General features: G+C 39.7%; 1 protein-coding gene across 1 annotated transcript in view; it reads right to left on the reverse strand.

Moving 5' to 3' along the window:
• LOC106647071 (uncharacterized) overlaps positions 1-20,376 on the reverse strand; it is a 1,322,627-nt gene that overhangs the window by 1,057 nt on the left and 1,301,194 nt on the right. The window lies entirely within an intron of this gene.

Below are 20,376 nucleotides of genomic sequence, written 5' to 3' on the forward strand. Positions count from 1 at the left end.
ATGATCTTTTTGCATTATTTAAGGGCACCTGGTTGAGAAGAGAATAAAAAAGAGAGACTTCTCTTAGAGTTTTCAAGAAGGTGCGTAGAGTGTCCAGAAACAGACAGAGAAGTGTGTGAGCGAGACTAGGAGCTGCTACGTTTTCCCAGGACGACGAAATGTCCGAGTCAAGGACAAAAAATTGGATAGGACATAAAAAAATGAAAAGACAGAGCGAGTGAGATAGAACTAGACCGTAAGTGAACGACTAGCTTAAGAACCGTGGATGCCATTGCTTTGGATTGGACTTGCTTACGTTTAACCAGCAGGTAAGGCTAGAGAGAGAGAGATAGTAGCATAAACCGTGAGGATAAAAGAGAGTGAGATAATTTAAAAGATAGTATATGTAAACGAGACTAGGGATATAAGAGATCCTAAGGCACAGGCTTGGAAGAACTGCAGTTATTCACACGTTTTTCTGTGTATGTGTGGATGGATGGAGTAAAAAAAGGCTTATCGAATAAGACAACGAGAGATAAGGCGAGGATAAAGTAGAGAGAGAAAAAGAGAGAGAGAATATGTAGGACAACAAGAGTCAGGTCGATGACGAGAAAAAGAGAGCATTAGAGTAACATGGGATTGTACACAAAGTATGTAAGAGAAAGAGACTTTTTTAAATGGAGCAGAGAAAGAGCAAGCATGGCTGAGTAGACATAATGAGTGAAAAAGTCTTAAGCAGATAGCAAGAGAGAGAGAGAGAAAAAGAGAGGATGAGTAGAGTATAGCAGCATGTGTGTGGGTGTATGTAAGTTTGCGGAGGACTAGGACAAGCAGAAACCACTCCTAGTCTAGAACGAATATGACGTAGGGGGCGTGTGCCCGTGACTTGTGTGGTGTGAGGTTGGAGTTGCTGCAGTGCAATTCAGATGACGATGTGAAGTGTTGTGTAGTATGTTGTGAAGACAGACACTGTGTTCTTGTAATAAGGGGCTTAATAAAGATGAAATTAAGAATATTTTCTGGTTATAATATAATCGTTCTCCTTGTAAAACGGAAAAGCTCCTGGGCAAATTACTATTCTTAAGGATCTTCTCCTCAAAGTGTACGAAGAACAAAGGTGCATTACTTTAAGTAAGAGAAAAATAAGTAACGTGTTGTATGGATCATAGCAGACTTTTAATCCTGACCAACACTAGCTGTATCAGTATGAAAAAATATACATATTTTTCAATTCTGTACAATTGAATATGTAAGGAATTTCACAGACCCATCAAACTGCCCCTTCAATTCTCCCAAAGGACCTGCCACTGCCCTCATTTCACCCACTAATTATGGGAAAGATCGTGTTGTTTATGCGTCATTTTAACCAAATGAATATTAAATCAAGCTCCCCACTACCCCTCTGCGGTCTCTTGACAAAATTTTTCTTGCCTTCTTTTCTTAACTGCCTCCACACAACTTTTCTTGTGCCTCGATGCACTTATACTGTTTGCCTGGATTTTTTTTTCAAATTTTACTATACAATATGACCTTGAGCCCTACTCCTTCATTTAGAAAGCATTTGCTCATACCTTGAGAAATAATTTTTCTTCTTAAAATCCTTTGATATGTTTCAAAAATTTCTCTTTGCATTAAAAATTTGCTCATCCATCTTTCCACATTGCCTAGAAATCATAGAGATGGATTTTATGCATACTAATAATGTACATACAAGTACATAATGATTGACGTCTAATATATATATTAATACGGTAAGACTTCCGCAACAATATTGGTAGTTACTTTGCCCTATAAGTATGACTCACTTTTGTAAACCACACTATGGAGCCCTATGAATCCACAAAAAAATATTTTTTTGAGTACTCTTACTTAAGTTATTTCAATAATGTAAAAAATAAGGACAGTTTTTATGTGATCTTTCTACCCTTACTGTACTGATCTGTATTTAATCTTTGTAAAGGTTTAACGATCATTAACAGAAAATTGACAAAAAGAGCTCGCAGGAAGGTGGAGCTCTACTTGTGCATATATATCGGCTTCCAAGTAAAAGACAAAACCAACTTGAAAAATTTGTGAAAAAAAGCCAAGTTCCATTTGGGTTAAAAAAGTAGTCAGCTAAGATTTGAGTAGATAAAGCAGCCAACTTGGAAGTAACTTTTTTTATTAAAATTTTACGTGGCAGCACTCAAATTTACAATATAGGTATACCTTTCCAAATGAATTAAGATTTTTAAGTGATCCAATATCTCAGAAACAGAGTTTATGTTGTAGTGATGGAGCGTACTATACTTATGTAATTGTATTTTCTACTAGTCTGCTGCTATCAGAGAAGGAAAAGAAAATTTTAAAGGTACGTGCATGAGTACACATGCAATCATAATGTACAATAAAAAAAGTGTTCTTCTTATTTTTATACACCGTATTGAATACGGAGTTTGTGTAAACTACACATAATTTTTTTTTTGACAACTTCAGTATAAGCTGTTATTGTAATCTTTCATTATTTTTACTACTATACAATAAGTATACTAACACAATTTTTCAAAAGGATTGGATAATTTAAGAACATCTGATTACTTAAGTACACCTATAGTGTAAGTATCAGTGCTGCTACAACAAAGCTTGATGAAAAAAATTACTCTTAAGTTGGCTGTGTCATCAACCCGACTCATTATCAAGTGTTTCCTTAACTCATTTTTAAGTTAGCTACTTTTTTATGATTTTTTGAACTGGCTCTTTTTTTTACTGAGCTGTCAATATGTTAGTGAGAGATTAAAGCCCTTTGAGTACAAAACATTTGCCCCTTTAATATAGTAGCGAAAATTACTTTGTATATGTTACCGTTGAAAGTAATTTTAGTAAAAGAACTGTTATTATTAGAAGTATGTGAGTAAGAACATTCTTCATAAGTTATATAATAGACTTTATTCTTACTTTACTGATTATAAAATCGATGACATCCTGTAGGTGTTAACTGCTGCTGTAATTTCTTATCAATGGAGACAATTTTTAAATGCATTTTTTATTTTAAAAAAATATTCAAGGTAATATAATATTAAACGTGTAAAAAGTTATTTTACAGAAAACTTTGTAGATCATAAAGAATTTGTATTATTTTTAGAAAGAAAGCAAATCTTAAAATTGAGATATGCGTTACTCAAAAGCTTAAAAAACTGGATTAAAGGTGCAAATTATCTTATAGCTCAAGATGTATTTTTTACCAACAAAATACTTTACTTGATACAAATATATATTTTAGTAACTGTTATAAATAACATCTTATACTATGTGATAATCCTGACAATTAAACTTTTTTGTAGATGTTTCAAAAGATTAGAAAAACCAGGTGTGGATCTCGGGACCCTCGGCAGATGTAAGACATTTTAGAATATATTATTAAAATTGGTGGTATTTCATTGTCTATGATAGAAATAGTTGTTTTATTCTGTTAAGGACCCGAGGAACCAGTAAAAATCTTGCAAACTTACGAATATGTATTTTTATCATTAAATGTTATAGATTAAGGAGAAACAAATATTCAATTATGTTTGTATTTTTTTTGTTCATTGACATACAAGCAGCGAAAACGAGGAAGAACGATAACATACGGCAAAGAGTATCTATGCTACCTACCTATATATAGGTATATACATTTTAAACAATACGTTCATTTGTATTACTTTCTGTATCTCTGTCTCTTTTCGAATACTTGTAGGTAGTTGCGCACGTGCAGGAAATTCGTTGGCTCCTTACTAAAGACGGGTTGAGATGAAGTTTAAATGAATACAATTTTAAGACTCTAGGAAAACATCGCATTTCAGTCGAATATTTCTATTTAAAAATAATCCAGTTAACACAGACGAAGATTGTAAAAAATAATGAAAAAAAGTAACTATTTTAATATAAATTGATCATTTTCTACAAGCACAAAGTATATAAAGAAGCAATAAAAAAAGCTTTCCCGTATAAGTACAATAAAAAAAAAGCGAGCACGACAGCTCACAATCAATGGCTCTCTCTATTTCACTTACTCTTGCAGGTACTGCCCAATTGCCTTTTCCATTTTTCTGAACATTTTGCGCTTGTTAAAATGAAGCTAAAAAATATATTTAATAGAAAATTTTACACCCTACAAGCTAATATTCTTATTTTTTCCGTCCATCAAACTGTTACAAGATGTGCGTAAAACAAACTTTAAATCACGATCTTAATAATATGAGACAATTTAAAAATAATTATAACTGTTTTATTTTAAATCAGCAAGCTGTAATAAATATAATATAAAAAACACCTAATTATGGTTCAAATTTCTATTTCAGAAGTTTCTCAGTTGGTATCCGTATGGCAGCACAATCGAGAAAGTCCCTAACTACTAATCCGAAAAATGTGGGCTTGATTATCAGAGTCAGTAATGTCACTGACAATATCGTCTAAGAATTACTATAAAAGAAAGCTAGTATTTTACAGATATAATTTATTGCAAAAATTATACAGGTGTTTATTTACCCATAACATACTGTATTGGTGTGGTTTTACGTGATATATAGTCCTTTTGACCTTTTAATCATTACACTAGATGATCTACTAATCAGATGCTTTTTTTATTAAAGTAAAGTTTTTTATGCATTATTGTACAAATATTTCAATGTCATCATTACTGTTTAGTCACATGCATTTACTGCAGGAGAGATACGTTATAACGGTAGATGGTAGTAGACCTTAACTTTTTTAATTCTGCACGTTTTTAAGAGTTAATAGTTTTGCACACCTGTTTCATAAATTCTCCTGTATTACATTTTTTTTTTTTATTTCTTTTGTAGGATGGCACTTCATCGAGTGGTGTTGTTATGGCCTTCGACCCCCTATTTCCAAGTCATTTCTTCCTATCCAAATCGTCTAATCCAATTCAAGTTTTGTGCCATATGAAAGTATCACATTTTTCAATGTTTTTGGTAAACTTTGTTTTATCTTATAATGACATTAATCTATTTCTCGTTCATTTCCAAATGTTTGTGTTGTCTGTCATTGACAGCCACACCTGCGTTAGCACAAAAATACGTCAAAACATTTGTAAATGTACTCATGTATAACTTGTTACACCTGAAATACCTAATACTTTCGATGATTAGCAAATGTCTAGAATACTAATAGCTTAATATTTATGGATACGTACCCAAATTATATTCAAAAAAATTAGATTATATCGCCTTTTGTGGCTTTAAAATGTTTGATTTTTATTCTTTTTTTCTTGTTAACCATCTATTTTTTCTGATTACACTATTATATTGAGCATTATTTATAAGATTATTTTGTCTCACTATTATGGAATGTATCAAATAATAAAATCAAAAAACGAACCACTTAAAGATTGCTTCAGTGCTGCTTAGATGGAACCTTGGGACTTATTTAACATCTAATTGCCACTTAAATAAGACTTAGTTGAAATTTTAGTACGACTTTACTGAAGCTTACTTATAATTTGAGTAGGACGAATGTAGGATTGACCTAGAATTTGGGGTATCATCAGAACTTAAGGAGCGAGAATCAGCATGTAGAGCAGCTTATTTCAAGTCGAAGTCCATTTGCACAATATATTTTTGGCAATTATGATTAAGTAAATTCGTTTAAAAAACTTCTTCATTTTAGCATGCACTTGAAAGGCACTGAAACAGCAGTACCATGGTAGTACTTAAAAAGTAAAACTTCGACAGTGCGAGAAAGGCACTTTACTAGTAGCATGACACTTGGGTGGTACTTGGGCAGCTCTCTTTTGTGCAGCGCTCTTTTGGCTGAACTTGAGCAAGAATTGGGTAGCGTAACTTAAGGGGTATTCGCCAGCATGGGGTCAATACTTGGGCAGTACTTTAACAGGACTTAGGCGGCACTTGTGTGACATTAGTGCAGTGGGACTTGGGTGGTACTTGTGTTGCACTACTTAGTTAACATAAGTGTTGCAGCACTTGCGCAGTACTAGGGCTGTACTTGGGTGGTACTTGGGTGGCACTTGAGCGGTACGTTAATGCGACTTGTGTGGCATTAGTGCTGCGGCACTTTGGTGGCACTTAAGCAATACTTTAACGGAACTTTAGCAGCACTTGTGAGGCATTAGCGTAGCAGGACTTGGGTAGCATTTGGGTGGCAATTGCACAGTTATTTGACGGTACTTGAGTGGCATAAATGAGATGGCACTTGAGCAGTACATTGATGGGACTTTACCGGCACTTGTGTCGTATAACTTGGGTGGCGTTAGTAGTGTGGCACTCAAGTGGTACTTTGGCGATAAAGAGGCAGCACTTGGGCGGTACTGAGGTGGCACTTGACGGTACAATTACATGACTTATGAGGCAATTCTGAGGTTTACTTGGGTGGTACTTGTGTGGTAGAACTAAGGTTGCATTAGTTATGCGGGCACTTGGGCGGCACTTGAGCTGTACTTCGACGAGACTTGGGTGGGACTTATGTGGCATTAGTGGAGTGAGACTTGGGTAGCACTTGTTAGGTAGTACTTGGGTGGCATTAGTTTTGCGGCACTTGAGCGGCACTTTGGCAGTGCTTTGACAGAACTTGGTTGGCACTTGTGTGACATTGGTGTAGTGGGACTTGGATGGCGCTTGTGAGGTAATACTTGGGTGGCATTAGTGTTACGGCACTTTAACGGTACTAGGGCAATACTTGGGCGGTGTTTAGGCAGGACTTAAACCGTACTTTTACAGGACTTGGGTGGCACTTGTATGGCATCAGTGCAGCGGGACATAGGTAGTACTTGTGCGGTAGTACTCGAGTGACATTAGTTTTGCAGCACTTAAGCTATTTTTTGACAGATCTTGGGCGGCACTTGTGTGGCATAAGTGTGGCGGCACTTAGGTGACACTTGTGTGATAGTACTTGGTTCGCATTAGTGCTGTGGTACTTATGTGGCACTTAAGCAGTACTCCAACGGAACATGGGTGGCACTGGTGTGGCAATAGTGTAGCGGGACTTTGGCGGCACTTGTGTGTCCGTACTTGGGTGGAGTTAGTATAGCAACACTTGGGCGGTACTTGGGCAGCACTTGAGCGGGACTTTGACGGGACTAAGGTGGCTGGACTTAGGTGGCCCTTGAGCAGTAGCTCAACGGGACTGGGGTGACACTTGTGTGGTAGTACTTTATTCGCATTAGGGCTGCGGCACTTAAGAGGTATGTCAATGGTACTTGGGTGGCTTTTGCCCAACATTAGTGTCACGGCACTTTGTGTGGCCCGTGTGTGATAGTTTTCGGGTGGATATGTGCTATGGCACTTAGGTGACACTTGAGCAGTACTTTGATAGGACATGGGTAGTACTTGTGTGGCAACAGTGTAGCGGGACATTGGCGGCACTTGTGTGGTGGTACTTTGGCGGCATTTGTGCTGCGATACTTGGGTGGTGTTTAAAACAGTACTTTGACAGGACTTGGGTGGCAATTGTGTAGCATTTATTAGTGTCGTGGAACTTCGGCAGCACTTTTGTGGCAGTACTTGGGTAGCATAAGGCTCTTTAAGTCATCAGTGTTTATCTTATGAATATCTAAGGCTGAGAGCCAGTATTGGGCCGTCAAACGCACGAGTTGGCAAAAAATGATGTCATGTTGTTTAGAAGGCTATTTAAAGATCAAAATGAAGTTTTCTAGCAAAGTTGCTATTGGGCCTTTTTGTCGCCAGTGAGCTATTCTACAAGTCATCAGTGTTTCTCTCATAATTATTTAAGGCTAAGAACTAGTATTGGGCCGTCAAACGAGCAAAAAATTTACAGTCGCATTTTCCGTCCTTAAGTAGTAAGCATATTACAAAAAACCAGGAAACAATCATTTGGTCTCACATTATTATTATGCTTTTTCTCTTCTAATAACTTTTCTACGTTATATTCAATAATGAATGTAAATTTCAAAGGCAATTTTGCGCAGTATTTTATCATATATGTCTAGCTATACGCATAGCAGCTTGTTCTGTTATTGGTTTATTAAATACGACATTTCTTTTAGGCTTTAAAACAGCTATATTATCGTTGCCAAAGCAATAACACAAACCAAATACTACCACGCAAGTGCCAACTAAGTCCCGTCGAAGTACTGCTTAAGTGTCATCTCAGTACAGCCACTCAAATCTCGTAGAGATACCGTTCAAGTGCTGCCCAAGTACCACCCAAGTGCCGCTACTCTGATTCCATCCAAGTAACACAACATAAGTGCCACCAAAGTTCCACTACACTGTTGCCACACAAGTGCCACTCCTGTTTCATCGAAGAACTGCTCAAGTGCCACCCAAGTGCCGCACCACTCATGTGAAGGAAGTATTACCTCACAAGAATTACCTAAGTGCTGCAACACTAATGCCACATACGTGCCACCCAAGTCCCGTCAAAGAACTGCTCAAGGTTAACCAAGGTGCCGCAACACAAATTCCACACAAGTTCTACCACACAATTTCCACTTAAGTCCCGTCAAAGTACTTCTCAGATGCCATCTCAGTCCTGCCACCCAAGTTACATCAAAGTACTGCTCAAGTGCTGCCCAAGTATTGCCCAAGTTCTGCAAAAGTGCCACAACACAAATGCAAACCAAGTATCACCATACAAGTGCCGCCAAAGTCTCGCTACACTTATGCCACGCCAGTGCCATCCTAGTCCTGTCAAAGTACTGTTTAAGTGCCGCCCAAGTGACGCAGCACTGATGTTACACAAGTGCTGCCCAAATACCGCTTTACTCATGCCACGCAAAAGCCGTCCAAATTCTTTCAAGATTCCTCTTAAGTGCCACCCGAGTCCCGCAACACTAATGCCACACAAGTGCCAACCAAGTTATGTCAAAGTCCCATCGAAGTACTACTCGACTGTTGCCCAAGTGACCGCATAAGTAATGCCACGTAAGTACTACCATACGAGTGCCACCCTAGTCCACCACAGAATTGACTCTTCAGTCCTCTTATTGTACCGTGAAGTCCCACCTAAGTACCACATAAGTGCTGCCGGTTTGTTGCCTTATCAATGTACTCCTTCAAAGCCATCTAAGTCCTGCCACCCAAGTAACGTCGAATAACTGCTCAATTGCCACTTAAGTACCGCCCAAGCACCACAACACTAATGCCACACAAGTGCCACCCAAGTCGCGCTACGCTAATGCCCCACAAGTGCTGCCAGAGTCTCGTTCAAGTACTGCTCAAGTGCCGCCAAGGTACCGCAGCATTAACGCCACCAAAGTTCTGCTGCACTAATGCAGCAAAAGTTCCGCCCAAGTCCCGTCAAAGTACTGCTCAAGTATTAATTTCATACTAGCGAATACCTCTTAAGTCACGCTTCTTATTTCTTGCTCAAGTACCACCAAAAGAGCGCTGCTCAAGATCCGCCCAAGGGCCATGCCGCTAGTAAAGTGCCTGTCTAGTAGCGTCGAACTTTTACTTTACATAATTGCCAAAAATGTATTCTGCAAACGGACGTCAACTGAAATAAGCTGCTTTACACGCTGGTTTTCGTTTCTTGAGTTCTTATAACACCCCAAGTTCTAGGTTAATCCTAGATGAGTCCTACTCAAATTATAAGTAAGCTTCAGTAAAATCGTTCTAAAATTTCAGCTAAGTCTCATTTAAGTGGCAATTAGATGTTAAATAAGTCCCAAGTTGCTTTTGAGCAGCACTAAAGCAATCTTTCAGTGGGTGGTTTTTGCTTTTATTATTTGATACTTACGATAATAGTGATACACGATAAGCTTATAAGTAATGCGTAATATAATTTTGTAATCAAAAAAAGTGATGTGTAACAAGAAAAATAGAATAAAATTGAAACAATTTTATGCTACGAAAGGCGATATAATCGAATTAATTTTTGTAAATTTAGATACGTATCCATAAATGTTAAACTATTAGTATTCTAGACATTTGCTAATCATTGAAAGTACTGGGTATTTCAGGCGTTACTAATTATACATGCGTACATTTCCAAATGTTTTGACGTATTATTGTGCTAACGCAGGTGTGGCTGTCAATGGCGGACAACACCAACATCTGGAAATGAACGAGAAATAGATTAATGTAATTATAAGATAAAACAAAGTTTACCAAAAACTTTGAAAAATGCGATACTTTTATTTGGCACAAGACTGAAATTGGATTAGACGATTTGGATAAGAAGAAAGGACTTGGAAATAGGAGGTTGAAGGCCACAACAATGCCATTCGATAAAGTACCATCCTATAAAAGAAGTAAACGAAAAGAATGTAATACAGGAGAATTTGTGAAACAGGTGTGCAAAACTATTAACTCTTGAAAACGTGCAGAATTATAAAAGTTAAGGTTTACTACCATCTACTGTTATAACATATCTCTCCTGCAGTAAATGCATGTGACTAAACAGTAATGATGACATTGAAATATTTGTACAATAATGCATAAAAAACTTTACTTTAATAAAAAAAACATCTGATTAGTAGATCATCCGTCGTAATCATTAAAAGGTAAAAAGGACTATATATCACGTAAAAACACACTTATACAGTATGTTATAGGTAAACAAACGCCTGTTTAATGTGTGCATTAAATTATATCTGTAAAATACTAGCTTTTTTTAAAGTAATTCTTAGACGTCTTTGTCAACGTAAAAAAAAATCAGAAAGTTGCTCTAAATGGCCGCACGACGAAAAAAACCGAAACAACGGAGACACATAAATTTGACATCATAGGCACTCACTGATGTTGTATTTATAATCGGTGAACTTAAAACCCTACACGAAAGTACCTATATCAGGCTGGGTTCTGTAATTCCAGGAGATGGCATAGGTACTGTCTACCCTGAGCTCCAAGATTCCCGAAGATACTCGGGGCCGTGGTATTTGTGATCAGCTACCCTTTAAACCCCATTAGAATCTTTTTTTATCTGGCATATTGTTCTGCAGTTCTAGTAGATGACGTAGACACTGTTTATCCTGGCCTGTAGGTGACTCGGAGACACTCGCTAACGTGGTATACGTGGTTAGCGACCTTATAAATTTTTTAGCAGCGACAATCGCCTCATTTGCTTTATTATTCATTAGTTTTTATTGTCATTGCATTTTGTTTTAAGATTTACTTCAAGACTAATAAATATTAATTACTGCACCTTTTAAGACGGCCCTGCCATATTTAAAATCGTAACAAAATACGGCGTATGTACGGCTCACCTTATCGATCGATGATTTGTTTATGGTTCTACTGCAGATGGTTTAAAATTACGATTCAATGCTTGGGTCATAATGGGCTTCTTAAATTAACTCTTTGCAAAATGTTATTAATTTAAATAGGTATGATAAACCTTATCCCGCGTTGAAATTTAATAAAAAACACGAAAAACATAACCATTCAATATTTGGTCAATATTCGCGCAAATTATTTTTTTATTTTCTTAACTAGGATCCTCACATTATTTTTATGAATTTCACTAAAAAGAGTATCTTCGAATTTTTCTAAAGCCTTTTTTTTGCTATGGTATTATTACTTACTTAACATTCAATAGGCTGTCCAACTTAAACATATCACTTTTATACAGATAATACGTGTGTCTTATACAAAAAGCTATACATACATGACAATACAATAATAGGTACTGTACATACGTATATATATACACATTTCAACGCATGTTTGTATGTATATAGAGAGAAAGAACAAGGCCTTAGTGGTTGGGTAAACAATGACGGAGAAGCAGAGCAGACTTTTCGATGCATGGTTTTTCTTACGCCGCTGTTCATTGCCCGCCATGAAAGGTTTCACATCAAAAACTTATTTTTGTAAGATATCAAGTTATTGTTTTATCTCTTAACGTAATTGAATTATATCAATGGTATATAATAGTATATTATAAGTAATGCTTACAAAACGAATGTCAGGTTTCAGTAGTCTCAAACACTATAAACATCGTGTTCGACAAATTCGAGACTAAGAAAAAAATTTAGGAAATGATGATGTTACTATCAAGAATAAAGCTTTAATTATTTAAAAAAGTCATCCTCATGTTTGGCAAATTAAAAAAAAATGTATGGTACGCATTAAAGTTGGGGAAAATTAGTTCTATGTCTTAGGTGAAGATTACTGTTAAATTGACTAAGTCCAAGAAAAGCTGTAGCTTAGGCATTGTATTATAAAAATCTACTAAATAACCATGCTTCTTAATTAATTTCGTCATTAAAAAAAAAAGTTTGGTGTCTATTTTTATAGTAAAGAACTATTAAAAAATAAAAAAAAAATAAAACAAGACTTTTCATATTTCTTAACAATGGCTGTGAAATGTTGTCCGTTCTATAATTCTTAGTCTCTTAAACAATTATTTCGTTAAAAGCATCATTTATACTTTACTGTGCATAGTCAAGCAGCATGTTAAGCAGTTTATGAAATTTTCTACTTAACAACCATACAAAACACGGAAATATCCGTTATAGAAAGTTACTTGCGGCAAAATTTATCCAATCGGAAGAAAAGTGTTACTAAAGCATTATCGTCGAAGAAACCATAAAAATTTGAGTCTTGCTTTTTGTATTTAGAATTTATAAGGTAAAAGTTCCAATTAATTTAAAGAATAAAAAATTTAGTTAAACAGCAGACTCTAAAACTCTACGTAGTTGGCAAGTGAGGCCAAAAGTAGAATTAAGTGACAACTATAAGCTTGATTTTTTTTTTTTCTTAATTTTAGGTCCAAAAAAAATACTAATACTTTGTATAAATATATTAAATCATTAAGCTATAAACCTAAGAGCGTATGGTTGCTAAGTTGACTAGTTTATGGATCAGCATAAGGAGGACCATGATATAATCCCTGGCCAGTGTGACTTTTTTGAGCCCGTTATGAATTGGCTATGACTTAAACAAACTGAATACATAAAGGCAGTATCTTATAAAGGCCAATTAATTATTCACACAATAGTCCAGCTAATTATCTTACTTGAATATATTAAGATAATTAAATACACTGTATACCTAATTCTAAAAGACTATTAGCAATAATGCAGAAAAATGAATGGATTACAAAATATTACAATTTCTGATAATTATGTACTGGTCTCATTGTACATTGAGTCAATTTCTATGAACGGAATGTGTGATTGTGTTTTTAAAACTCTTAAAAGATAAGCGTGCCGTATTTTTTAAAGCGTTAAAAACTTTTTTATATTGAGGTTTTGAACTTGAAGAAATTCTTGTTTAAATATACGTTTTTCGTTTCAGCAGTTAAATTTGCCATTAAACGTTGACTAAACTCATGGGGTCACCAATCTCTCCTTTTTTTGCAAATTTAATGCTCTTGGCTCTGTGTATTTTTGTTGAAAAATTTACAAAACAATTGCAGTATAGAGCCGCTCTTTTTCTCTACATATTTTGATAGTTTAATTGATTGTACGTGACTTTCAATAATCTTACTTTACCTTTCTTTTAAGCTATAATAATGTTTTTAAGTATAATGATTACTATTATTATTATCAACAAGTTTGTGACAATAATTATTATTTTTTGCTTATTCCACAATTTCCGATCACAAATATACTTTGCCCGAGACTCATGAAATAGAACACTGTAGTTTGTTGACATGTAATGTTGAACATTTTCAATTAAAAATTTGACGTCTATTCGTGACACTTTCCAGAACAAAAATTTTCTTATTAAAAATGTGTTTCTTTGTAATTAACACAATTTATTTGATTAAATAACAAGCTGTAAAAAGTGACAAAATATAGTTACGCTAAAAAATACCGTGCGTTTTTAATGTCATAAATTAATAGGTAGCCCTAAATGGCCGTAGCCTTATGGTTCCTCCTATGTAATCTACGAAAAGTGCTATTTTTTTAAGCTGTCAAGATTTAAGACTTATAAGAAATTTGTAATTAAAAAATTGTTTTTTCCAATTTTAAAACTTTGTTCCCAGAACAACAAAGTCCTGGAAGTTAATCTCTAAATTTTTCATTGCCACAATAAATACAAGTGAACATTATTTTACCTATTTAAAAATCTGGAAGATTTAAGTGATAATTGCTAAGTTAGTGGATATCTAAGGATAACCTTCTCTGTTCTATGGTTCTAGCACCATACTAAGTAAGAGAAAAACTACAACGTCTGAAGCGTTAGAGCTGCTTGCAGAGCTTTTTTCCACTGTCTCCTTATATGACGCTAGAGGAGTTAGTGTTTTAAGTACCTCCATCTCTTTGCAGAGCTAAATCATACTGTTCATGATCTAAGGTTAAGAAATTGTTTCGTAATACTTGCCTTCGTTTGTTGGAAACATTGCTGGAAACGGTAGTCATAATACATTTGCTGGCAAGGTAGTTTAATATTAGGTGGCCCTGAGAAGAATCAATGAGATTTATAATTACATACAGAACGTAAATATTTCTGGTGGCCATAGAAAGGGCAGGTGGTAACACTTCAAGCAATTCCTTATTTTAATTCTTAGTGATAGAGAGCTGGCTGAGGATAACTTGACTCTTATTATCGGAGTCTCTGCATACGGAGATCGTGATGGAAGGAGGTATGCCGCTTATTAAGAAATACCTCGTTTTTAGGCCGTTCCACAAATAACCAACTGCCACACAGTGGACCTTTTTCGAATTTTTTTTTTTCAAAATCTAATATCTCATGAACGAAATAAGATATTGACAAGATTTAAAATATAAATTGAAGCTTTTGGGCATTGAAATAAAGAAAAAATATTAGAAGGTTATGAAAATTACATGTTACAGTGTACCATCTATTTAAAGTTGGTGCTCTGACGGAAAAGTCCTAATATTATGATACTAATTAGCTTGTAAGAATAGCAGACGATACATATAAACATACAAAGCATATATTTTTTTGTATTTTTTGCTGCCCTATCTTAATTTCACCCTTACAGCGTTATATAAATCAAACATAACCTTAAAATTTTAATTTTACTTTAAAAAATCGATTTTTAAGTATTAAAACTTGTGTTTAATGTGTTCACACCAATAGTATAATAAAAAAAAGTACTGTCCAAGACTTTCAATATAGTAATCTAGTGCATACATTAGAAATGACTTCAAATTACGCTGTCTTGGAAAAATGGGACATCGACATAACCTCAAAATTTTAATTTTACTTCGAAATATCGATTTTTTAGTATTAAAACTTGTGTTCATCATTAGTATCATAAAAAAAGTACTGTTTAAGACTCTTACTGTAGTAATTTAGTGCATAAATTGAAAGTGACTTTAAATTACGCTGTCTTGGAAAAATAAGACATCTACATAACAAAAAAAAAAAATTAAAAAAACGAGAAACTCGACTTTAAGTTTTGATTCTTACCTATAGTGTCACTTCGATGAAACAAAATTGCTATTTACAAATACAATGCATAGAATACTGTACAATGATTGTAACAAACTTCAAATGAGGATGTTCAAGAAACGTAATACCCAAATGTAATCTTAAGAAGATAAGTTTAATTAAAAATAATTTGTTTTGTAGTTTTAAAACCATTACTAAGGAATAAAATGTGCCGTTTTGTGCGGATTCTGTGAAATCCTATGCAATCCAAATTTTGACAAACAATTTTGATCGTGACAATAAAAAAAACCCGATTTAATTATAAGAATACAACTCAAGTTGAAACAATCTATTGTACAGTGTTGCTGCATATTATTACTATCACCTCAGAGGAAACCTTTGCTGTTTTCTTATTAAATTTATATAATCTCAGGCACAATTTATGACTGATGTGAGATTATTAATTTTGGTCAATGATTAAGAAGGCTGAAATAACATCGGAAATATGATTTTAATAACATCAAGTTTTTTTTTAATTCAAACTATATGTATATAAGTATAACGTAGGTTAGTAGAAAAAAGCAGTCATCAAAAAAAAATACATAAAGTTCTTAGTGTTTTACGCACATTTTTAATGTCGCTCTCAAAATGACTGACAACACTTGAGATCTCCAAAATAATATTCTACGTGAGTACGTCACGATCAAAATTGTTTGTGAAAATTTGGATTGAGAAGGATTTTACAGAATCCGCACAAAACGGCACATTTTATTCCTTAGTGATGGTTTTAAAACTACAAAACAAATTATTTTCAATTAAACTTATCTTTTCAAGATTACATTTGGGTATTGTTTGAATTATTCTTTATTAGGACGTCGAGTAAATACAAGATCGGCAGATCAGCCGTAACAGATATTTAAGAGTAGGCAGATCGACGTGGAGGTCCGGTTCGAGAGTCCCCAGCGAAGCAGGAGGTCGAGGCGTGCACACACGTTGGTTCCACTCGTGAGCTCAGTTCGCTCGCGCCAGCAGAGACCAAGCGAGCAGCAGCTCCCTCTTCTTTAAGCAGAAAGAGGGTGAGGGGAGGGCATGGGCGCGCAAGACAAATCTTGCACAACCCGCCCGCCTCGTTCCGTGAATGATCTCAGTCTCCGCCTGCCGTACCTGGGTCAGATTCGGCCACAGGGTCTTTGGAGGCGGCGTCGCCGGCACTAGGCAATCGAACGGGCAGTAGAGAGAGCTTGCTGATGGGACGGGTGTATTCACCAGTGGTGGTCTGGATGGTGGCGGCGCGAACGAGCCCGTCGGGTCCGGGATGAACCGAGATGATGCGACCGAGCGGCCACGTGCCGCTAGACTGGAGGAGCGTGGCGTCCACCACGGCGACGACGTCATCAACCTGGAAATTACGACGTGGGACCTCCCACTTGGGTCGTTGTTGGAGCGTGTTCAAGTACTCGCGGCTCCAGAACTGGTCTCGGATTCCCCGGACCAGCTTCCAGTGACTGAGGTGATCGAGCTTCTCGGGCGGGGTACTGGCCTCAAGCACAGAATTTGGCGGGCCACCGACGAGGAAGTGTCCAGGGGTGAGGATGTCCAGGTCATCTAAGCCTCCGGTGAATGGAGTGAGAGGGCGGCTATTGAGGACCGCCTCGATGCTGGCCAAAACGGTGGAAAACTCCTCGTAGGTGAAGTTGCGCGGTCCAAGGGCACGACGAAGATGATGTTTCATTGCTTTGACACCGGCCTCTCATAGTCCGCCGAAGTGGGGCGCCCGTGGAGATATGAAGTGCCACGTGACGCCTTGTTCAGCCAGTGAGCCAGCAACACGCTCCCACTTTATTTCGGCATCCTGGAGAGCCTCGCGCATTTCACGGTCTGCGGCGCGGAAGCAGGTGGCGTTATCACTCCAAATCTCTAAGGGCCGACCGCGCCTGGCGCAGAATCTTGTGAGCGCTCCAATGAATGACTCGGTGGAGAGATCACCAACGGGCTCAAGGTGTGACGCCTTGGTGGTCATGCAGACGAAGATCGCGACGTAGCCCTTACTTGTGCGGATGCCTCGGCCCTTAGCAGACAAAATGTTAAATGGGCCAGCGTAGTCAACTCCAGTGCGAGAGAAAGCTCGAGCAGGAGTAACCCGTGCGGCCGGTAGAGGTGCCATGTGTTGAGTGGCGGGCCGCGCCTGCAGTCGGGCGCAGACCACGCATCCCTAGAGAATACTTTTGATTCGCCGCCGCCCACCAACAATCCAGGCCTTGCGAGCCTTATAGGCGCTGGTGACTCTGACTCCTCCGTGAAGAGCACGAGAATGAGCCAACTGGATAATGAGCCGAGCGAGGCTGCATCGGCTGTCGAGGATTGGCGGATGCTGCTCATCGAAGGTGAGCGCAGAATGTTGGAGACGACCGCAAACTCGAAGGACGTCATCGGAGAAGATCGGGTCTAGAGACAGCAGTGGATTTTTCGCAGGGACACGGCCACCCTTTTGCAAGCTCGCAATCTCTAGCGCGAAGAATTGTCGCTGGCTGAGGTGGTCACAGGCGAGGTAGGCATCGCGCAGCTCAATCGTCGTCAGAAGGGTGAAAGGCGAGGGAGCGGGATCTCGACGTAGCCGACGACGGATCCAGCGACGCAGTCGAGCGAGGAAGCGTAGGAGACGGCCAAGGTCTGAGAACTTCTCGAGCAGATTTGGCGTAGTGCATTGAACAGCACAACAAGATTGGAGGGCGCCGTCGGTGACTGAGTTGCAGGAGCTAGGCAACTTAGCATTTTTGGCTGGCCACAAGTCAAGAGGGCCCGCGAGCCAAGAAGGGCCTTCCCAACAAGCACGCATTTGCTGAAGCGTGAACAGATCCGTGCCCCAGGACGCCACATCCGCTGGATTAGATTCCGTCGGAACATATCTCCATACGTGGGAGGGCAGAAGCTCCTGGATGTGAGCCACGTAATTGTCGATCAATGAGTTGTTTGTTGGCTCCGATAATCGGAGCCAGTGAAGCACGATCTGGGAGTCGCTCCAGGCGTGACAGTTCTCAACGCTTACAGCATATTCCTCGGCAACCTTGCGTAGCAGCCTCGCTGCGAGCAGTGCCGCTCGTAGCTCCAATTGAGGGATCGTCATACGTGTTGGACTAGTGACGTCTGGCTGCAAGCTTTTGATGGGGGTCAACTTGGTCCTGGACATCAAAATACTCACGCAGACACCATCGGCTGGGTTCTCAGAGCGCGAGTACACGACAGCAGCCATCGCTCGCCGGCTCGCGTCTGCAAATGCATGGAGTTGCAAACTAGTGGCGGGACTGCAGCTGATCCATCGAGGAATGGCAATGCTAGGGACATTCTGCAGTTGAGTCAGAGATCCGCTCCAGCGTTGGGCCATGGCAGCAGGCGCGGGCTCATCCCATTTGAGTCGCGCTCGCCAAAGATCCTGGATGATCATTTTGGCAGTTAAGACAACGAGCGCGATCTATCCACAGGGATCAAAGAGTCGTGCTAGAGCGGCAAGCATCGCGCGCTTGGTCGGCCGTGGCTGTAGGGTAGGCGGTGTGAGGTGGAAGCAATCGTCAATCGGGTCCCAGCTGTCGCCGAGTTCGCTGACAAGACCGTCTGCGCTAAGCTGTCGCCAGGTTGGCCTTAGTTGGGCATCTGGAGAGAGATCACGCAACAGCTCCGGATCGTTGGCCACCCACTTCGTCAGAGGGAAGCCCCCAGCTTGCAACAAGCCGATCAGCTGGTCGCGGCGAAGTCGAGCCGTCTCAACGTCGTCAGCGCCAGAGAGAATATCATCAAGGTATCGATCTTGTTTGACGACAGGCACGGCCTCGGGCCAAGCATGGCCTTCATCCTCGCATAGCTGGGAAATCGTCCGTAGAGAGAGATAGGGAGCACTAGCTTCACCGTAGGTCACAGTGAGCAACTGATAGTGCTTCGGCGGGCTAGAGTCATCAGTGCTCCACAGGATACGCTGGAGGTCCACGTCACGCTTGTCGATCCAGATCTGCCGAAACATCATCTGGATGTCGGCGCAGAAAGCAATCCGATGCCTTCTCCAGCGGAGCAAGACAGTCGGCAAGCAGGCTTGGAGCTTCGGTCCGGCGTGCAGGATATCGTTGAGGCTATAGCCAGTGGATGTCGGTCGCGATGCGTTGAATACGACGCGCAGTTTCTTCCGGTGGTCGCCAGCTTGCCAGATGCCATGGTGCGGAATATAATGCACGAGGCCCGACGACTCGCGTAGCTCCACGTCGGTCAGTAACCGCATGTGCCCGCACCTAAGATATTCGTCCATAAAGCGTGCATATTCGATGGCCATCTCCGGGGCACCCCGCAATCTGCACTGTAGCGAACGAAGGGATGCTCTAGCGCCGGTTAAGCTCTCTCCTAGTCGCTCAATTCCGTCGCGCTTGAGCGGGAGGCGGACGACATAGCGCCCGTTGGCAGCCCGATGATGATCGGCAAAGATGACCTCGCACTCGATGTCATCAGGAGATTGACGAATTACCCGTGGCACGTCCTACAATTCCCAAAACCGTTGCATCAGTGCGATTAGCTGCTCGTGCCAAGGCGGAGCTGAGGTGTCCTGTGTCTTCATGCAAGCAGCCGGCGAGGACGAGGTCGCTTGGCCCGGTGCGTGACCAGCGAGCATCCAGCCGGCAACGGTGAGCTGTCCAACGATATCTCCACGGAATAACTGCCCTGGCCGTAGTAGATGGGGGTACACGTCGGCTCCAAGTAGGATATCGACGCCGCCCGGTATTCCAAAGGTCGGGTCTGAAAGATCTGGTAAATCGTTCCAGAGTTCGATGACGGCTGGTTGTAACGGTCCGGAGGGGGTGCGGAGTCCCATTTGGGGCAAGCAGTGCGCAGTCAGCCGCAACGTCCGGGTTGAGTTCCGGGTTTGGAGCTGCAAACTTGCAATCGTTGGGGAGCGCATAAAGACAGCGCCTCCGACGCCAGGGATGCTCGTGACAGCTGGCTCGGGACTGGCGCTAAGCTTTCGAGCAAGGGCAGTGGACGTGATTGAAATCTCCGAACAAGCGTCGACGAGTGCTTTTGCTGTGACTGTCCGCCCCCCGGGGCCCATGAGCTGAACCTTGAGCGTGGGCAAGACGGCTAGTCACAACGGTGAAGCAGCTGCCGCGTCGAT

Source organism: Copidosoma floridanum, unplaced genomic scaffold (genome assembly GCF_036245765.1).
Source record: "Copidosoma floridanum isolate Cflo_tuat_1 unplaced genomic scaffold, Cflo_Japanese_pri ptg000034l, whole genome shotgun sequence".
Taxonomy (NCBI): domain Eukaryota; kingdom Metazoa; phylum Arthropoda; class Insecta; order Hymenoptera; family Encyrtidae; genus Copidosoma; species Copidosoma floridanum.